The following is a 6,064-nucleotide window of genomic DNA, read 5'->3' as shown; positions in this document are numbered from 1 at the left end:
AATTTAGAGCACAAATTTGGATAGGCGTCATGTTTTGATTTCATTTTGGGATAAAAAAAAAAGTGACTGAAGGTAAAATTAGTTCAGTTTGGTTAAACATCATGTCACAAGATATGATACATATAAAAAAGTGTATCCGTTAACAGTACATATGAAACATAAATTGAAAAAAGGACTAAAGTATTAACATACTCATCACTCATTATTAAAGTAAAAAGTATAAAGTGCAATGTCAAGTAATAATGAATGTATAAAGAAATATTAAAATGTCATTTAAAAAAAGATAGAGGGGCTGTAAAACATAAAAAACAAATAAGAGTGGACACAGCTACTGCCACATTATTTGGACCCTATCAGGCCGTATGTGGCCCGCGGGCCATAGTTTGCCCATATCTGGCCTAATGCCACAGAATATTGAATTGAAAGTATAAAAAAATGACATCTATCCAAATGACATTCACATAAATCCCATTTTTAGTCAAGTAGGCCCAAATTTTATATTGTGTATACCAATATGGTTCACATATGTGAAAGCCAGTCATTATCTGCTAATAAAAAAAACAATATTTAATCAACACAAAAAATGGATTTGCATGATCAAATGCCAAAAATGGACATTTTTAAATTCACTTTTCCATCCTTATGTACAATAGCAACTCAATATAATCGATTAAAAATTTGCCAGGCTACTACAGTAATCCCTCGATTATCGCATCTTCACTTATTGCAATTTTTTCCACTGTTAATTATCTAAAAAACATTTTTAAAGTTAATAAAAATGTGAAAATCAGAATCAAAATATGCAACTTTTCTGTGGGAAAAATCCACTACCCCAAGCAGCCTTTGAAACTTATATCATGAATCTTTTTATATCTAAATTATTACACAAATGAATCTTAATGTGGGTGCGCACCACCCATCATTAAACCGGCACTCGTATATTACAACACTAATCACACACATGTCAGCGCTTTTTTCGTCACTAAAGCCACTTTTAAAGTTGAAAAGGGAGCGACTCCCTTGCTGGCCAACGCGCCAAATGCGACACCAAACAGGGCCATTTTGTTTATAAGAGTCTTGCGGGTGTTTCCGCGCCCTTTTAAAAAGATAAAGCGCTTGCCGTTTAATGGCCTCCGGATGACAAATGACTTCCAGAGAGTCCAAATGAACGGAAGGCCATTGCAACATGTGGCATGACATGAGACTTATGAGACTCCATGTTGAACATCCATAATTTAATTACAGTTGGCAGGAGCACATTTGTCAATGAGGCATTTCGCCGTCATTTTTTCCCTTTAGTTTCAACGTCGAATTATACTTATACGTATGACAAATGCTTTATTAATGATTTGGATTCATATTTAATGTTCTGTATTGTGACAATTATGTAGCATTTGGTGGGATGTAACTAGCATAAAAATTCAGTCTAAATCTTAATTAGCGAGTAGAAAACTTTTATACTTTACTAATGATGTTCAACTTTTAAATAACACAGAATGAACTCTTATTTTTTCTTAAATTTAATTTTAAGATTAGCTTCACGTGACGTTTAGCAACGATTAGCAAAATGTTTTATTAGCTAGCACCCTTAAACAGTCGGATTTTTTTGTAATTAGCTGTATGAGGTTTGTGAGTTTGCATTTAAACAATGATATAAAAATTGTAAGTTGTCTATATATATAAAAACTCTGAATTCATAACTTTGCCATTTGAAGAGAAATGTGTTTTGTTTATGTAGCTAACTGTTAGCATTATTATGGGAAGATTTATAAGCAAAACGCAATAAATATTGATTAAATGAAATAGTGCCAGTATTAAAAAATGTAACAATTGTACTTATAGTATATATTAGGATATAACCCACCCCCACATATAAGCCACACCCCTAAAATGCCTTAAAAATCATTGAATTTGACAATTTCTCGCGTATAAGCCACCCCTGATTCACAATTTTCACCTCCATATTCCTGGTTTTAATAAGAAGCACAAATATGTAACTTTAAAGAAACAATCTTAAGAAAATATGATACTATATGAATCAAAACTACATAATTAGGATAATAAAATCATAAGAAAGTCAGTAATTCATCCATTAATGGTTGTTTTCTTACTGCAAAACTGAAAATAACCAACAAATAGTAAATGTTACTTTGCCGACATCTATTGGTGAAAAAGAGGATAGCAAGTCTTGTGCGCATATAAGCCGTACCCTTGACGCAGTCTTTTTTTTTTAGTTACAAAAACGGGTTTTATGCGAGAAAATATGGTAAATGTCCTCTTGTGAGGCAATAGTGTATTGCAATGTGTAATTTAACCACATTACATTTCCCCTAATGTGTTGCATGACTTCATCATTTTCTTTATCTCCATTCATAATGTTTATTCAATTTTCAGACTCGGTCTTCTCTCATCCCTCCCTTGAAGGCAACTTCATGGTTGGAAAAACACTTAGGCTAGTTTTTTTGGCCCGTTCTAAGGTAATATTCTTACAGCACAGCCATAAAATGTTCTTTCCTTCTCCAAAAACCAACAAAAAAAAACTGAAAGACGAAACTTGTACTATCTTAGACGGGATTCTGAGTCAACCGAAAATGTTTCTTGGAATATTTCAAGAGTGAGGATATTTTAAATGGAGGATGGATGATGTATGAAGAAATATGAAGTGATGTATGAAGCAAATTTGAAGTTACAGTAGTTGAGAAACTTGTAGTTACAAAATCTAAAATTCAAGAAATGATCAACATATTTTTATTCGGGTCAGCAGCAAAAGTAAAATAATTTTGAGTATACTATTACATATATATATATATATATATATATATATATATATATATATATATATATATATATATATATATATATATATATATATATATATATATATATATATATATATATATATATATATATATATATATATATATATATATATATATATTTTTTTTTTTTTATATACTTTTGCAACAATATTATCTATGATATTTTCCGATTTATCCAGCCATTTTTTATTGATTTGTACAGTTATACATATATAAAAGTTGTAAAATGACTTTTTGACATTTTTTACAGTGCAAAAAGTGGGCATTTGAACTGGGGTGTCTATATTTTTTATTTCCACTAAACATGCAAAATTTGACTATATGAAAAATGACTTTTGGACATTTTTTACAGTGCAAAAAGTTGGTATTTGACCGGGGTGTGTCGATTTTTTCATTTCCACTAAACATGCAAAAATGAAAAGTTGGAAAATTACTTTTTGACATTTTTTACAGTGCAAAAAGTTGGCATCTAAACGGGGTGCCTTGATTTTGTATTTCCACTAAACATGCAAATACGACAAGTTGGAAAATGACTCTTTGACATTTCTTACAGCGCAAAAAGTTGGCATTTAAACCGGGGTGTGTCAATTTTTATGTCCACTAAACATATACGCCATCTCTCTTTCAAGTTGACTGAACTTTGAACTTTTCTTCGCCACAGCCACCGCCTCACATAGGAATTAGCTAGCAAGCTAAATCAGTCTCATAGCATCACTACATTTTAAAAACTATACACGGTCCCTAAGAAAAAAACAAATACACTAACTTTTTAAAAAAAGACAACAGATGGTGGTTTGGAGCGTTTTGGGGGTCGGGTTGACTGGGGGGGGGGGGGGGGGGGGTATAAATTCCAAATCTGGAACGGGAGCAACGCGGTGGCTTGGCAAAGCTTTGGTGGAGACGAGTGTGGTGGTTCTGAAGTCCTCCAGCGCGAGGAGGCGCCAGTGTGTCCGTCGGGGGGCCCGGAGCATGGCCGCAACCCCCCACCCCCCGCTACCGTCAGGCCCTTGCCACCGAACCGGGGCCCTCCAGCCACTGACAGCTAGTGCTTCGCAATGTTTATTTAATATTCACGAGAAATTGAAATATCTTTTGCGGCCTCCGTGAGGCGCACACAATGACTAGGCGCACGCCGTGCGTATACCCAAACTCGCTTGCTTTGACACGCATTGCTGCTCTGCGATGTATAAATAAATAAGCTCGGGTAATAACGTTCTCTTGATCTGAGGCCAAGAATAGAATGGGAGAAAATGATTTTGGATTGGAGTGACATGACTGACAACGTGTGTTGCCTCACAATGTGCTTCATCAAGTTCGATATTATATTCGCCGGCACGCAACTTGCTGGAATTGAGGTTTTTCTGGCTTTTTTGAGGAGTAGGGGGTTCACATCCAGCACCATTTTTATACTAGGACCTCCAATTTTAACATTAAACTGAAAGCAAACATTGCCACCAATAAGGCTTTGTTGCTCCTTAGCTTAGCATCATAAAGCTAGGTTATGTTAGTAAGTGTAATGTACAGTGCACACTACTACATCATAAACATTCAATAACACATGTTAATACGACATACGCCCTCTAGTGGAATTGGAATCTTCATGTTTTGTGAAAAAAATCTGATGTGAGTATGCATGTATGAATATGAAAGTCTAAATTACCGGATTTTCTCGCATATAAGCCGTATTTGTATTTATTGCACATTATTAGTGTTAATATCATAAGGAATGAATGTATCCACTAATGGTTGTTTTCTTACTGCAAAACAGAAAATAACCAACAACAAGTAAATGTTACTTTGCCTTGACTAAGTCTTGTGCGCATATATTTTTTTTGTTACAAGTTCGGCAAGTTGCTTTTAAGATATTTATCAGGTCCGAGTATGTTTTGTTTTCCCTAAAATTGCATTAAAACTGTAGAATTTTACAATTTCTCGCGTATAAGCCGCCCCCTGATTCACAATTTTCACCTCTATATTCACGGTTTTAAGAGAAAGCACAAATGTTTTACTTTGAAGGGAAAATCTTAAGAAAATAAGATATACTAAATGAATAAAAGCACATAATTAAAGTCAAAATCATAAGAAACTTAGTAATTCATCAAGTAATGTTTGTTTTCTTACTGCAAAACAGAAAATAACCAACACCTACTTACTTTGCCGACTATTAGTGAAAAAAATGGAGTCTTAAAAACTCTTGTGCGCATAAGTTAAGATATTTATCAAGTCTGAGAATATTTTAAATAAAAAAAGTCCCCATTTTCGCCTCACAATTATTAGAAAACCAATTCCTTTTGGACGCAAATCCCTTAAACAGCCTTGGTTTTTGGGGTTCACACCCCCCACCTCCCATCTCCCTCGCCCCTTTTAAACAGCCACCAAACCACGGCGGCTGCCAAAAATAATACGGGAGCGCCACTCGAACCCCGAGCCGTAGCCGCAAGCGTCGTTGGGCCGCAAAAAAAAGAGGGATCAAAACACACACAAAAAAGGAAACACATCATACCGAAAAGGAAGGGGGCGTTGAAGGGGGATGGTAGGGGGAGTGGGCGATATCTGCTGATGATTTTGGCAACAAAAGGAAGCAGACGTCCTGAAAAAAAATGGTCGAAGCGGAACGTGACGGAGAAGTAAAGCATTTATTGCTGATCTCATTTTGCTGGCCGATTTAACCGCTAACCAATAAAAACAGGCGAGTCGGCCAGCAAATTAAGCCTGGGTGAAACATGAGTGTACCAATGGAACGATTAGCGAAAAAGGATAAATAACGAGTGGTTTGACTCCCGTAAGGGCCGCCGGATTTCACGGTTGGTTTCTTTTCGTTGTAGCGTTTGGCAGAGTGTGTGTGGCGCGCCGACGTTGACATGGATAAAGCCGTCAGAAAAGCCAAGCGCCGTTTTTTTTTGACGGTGTCGCGGGATTAATTTACACGGACCGCAAAGGGTATAAAAAAAATAAAAAAATAGGAAAAAGCGGAAAAATTTTAGCGGAGATATTTCGTGGAAATGCTGCTATGACAGTTGGGCTGTAGCTGGCAAATTTGTGGGAATTTTTGTGGATAAATAAGTCCAAAGTATTGAAATTGAAAGGGGAAAAATAATACATTATTGGACGAGTTTTGTATGTAATCAATAAATCAGAGTCTGCTGGGCCAAAAATGACAATCAACTAGATTTTGGACAAATTCATAATTGAGTTTACAGGTGATTCTGACTGTTAATACATGGAGAGATATGATTGGCGGCCAA

Source organism: Stigmatopora nigra, chromosome 10 (genome assembly GCF_051989575.1).
Source record: "Stigmatopora nigra isolate UIUO_SnigA chromosome 10, RoL_Snig_1.1, whole genome shotgun sequence".
NCBI classification, from domain to species: Eukaryota; Metazoa; Chordata; class Actinopteri; order Syngnathiformes; family Syngnathidae; genus Stigmatopora; species Stigmatopora nigra.
The sequence above is the reverse complement of the archived record's forward strand: the minus strand, read 5'-3'. Positions refer to the sequence as shown.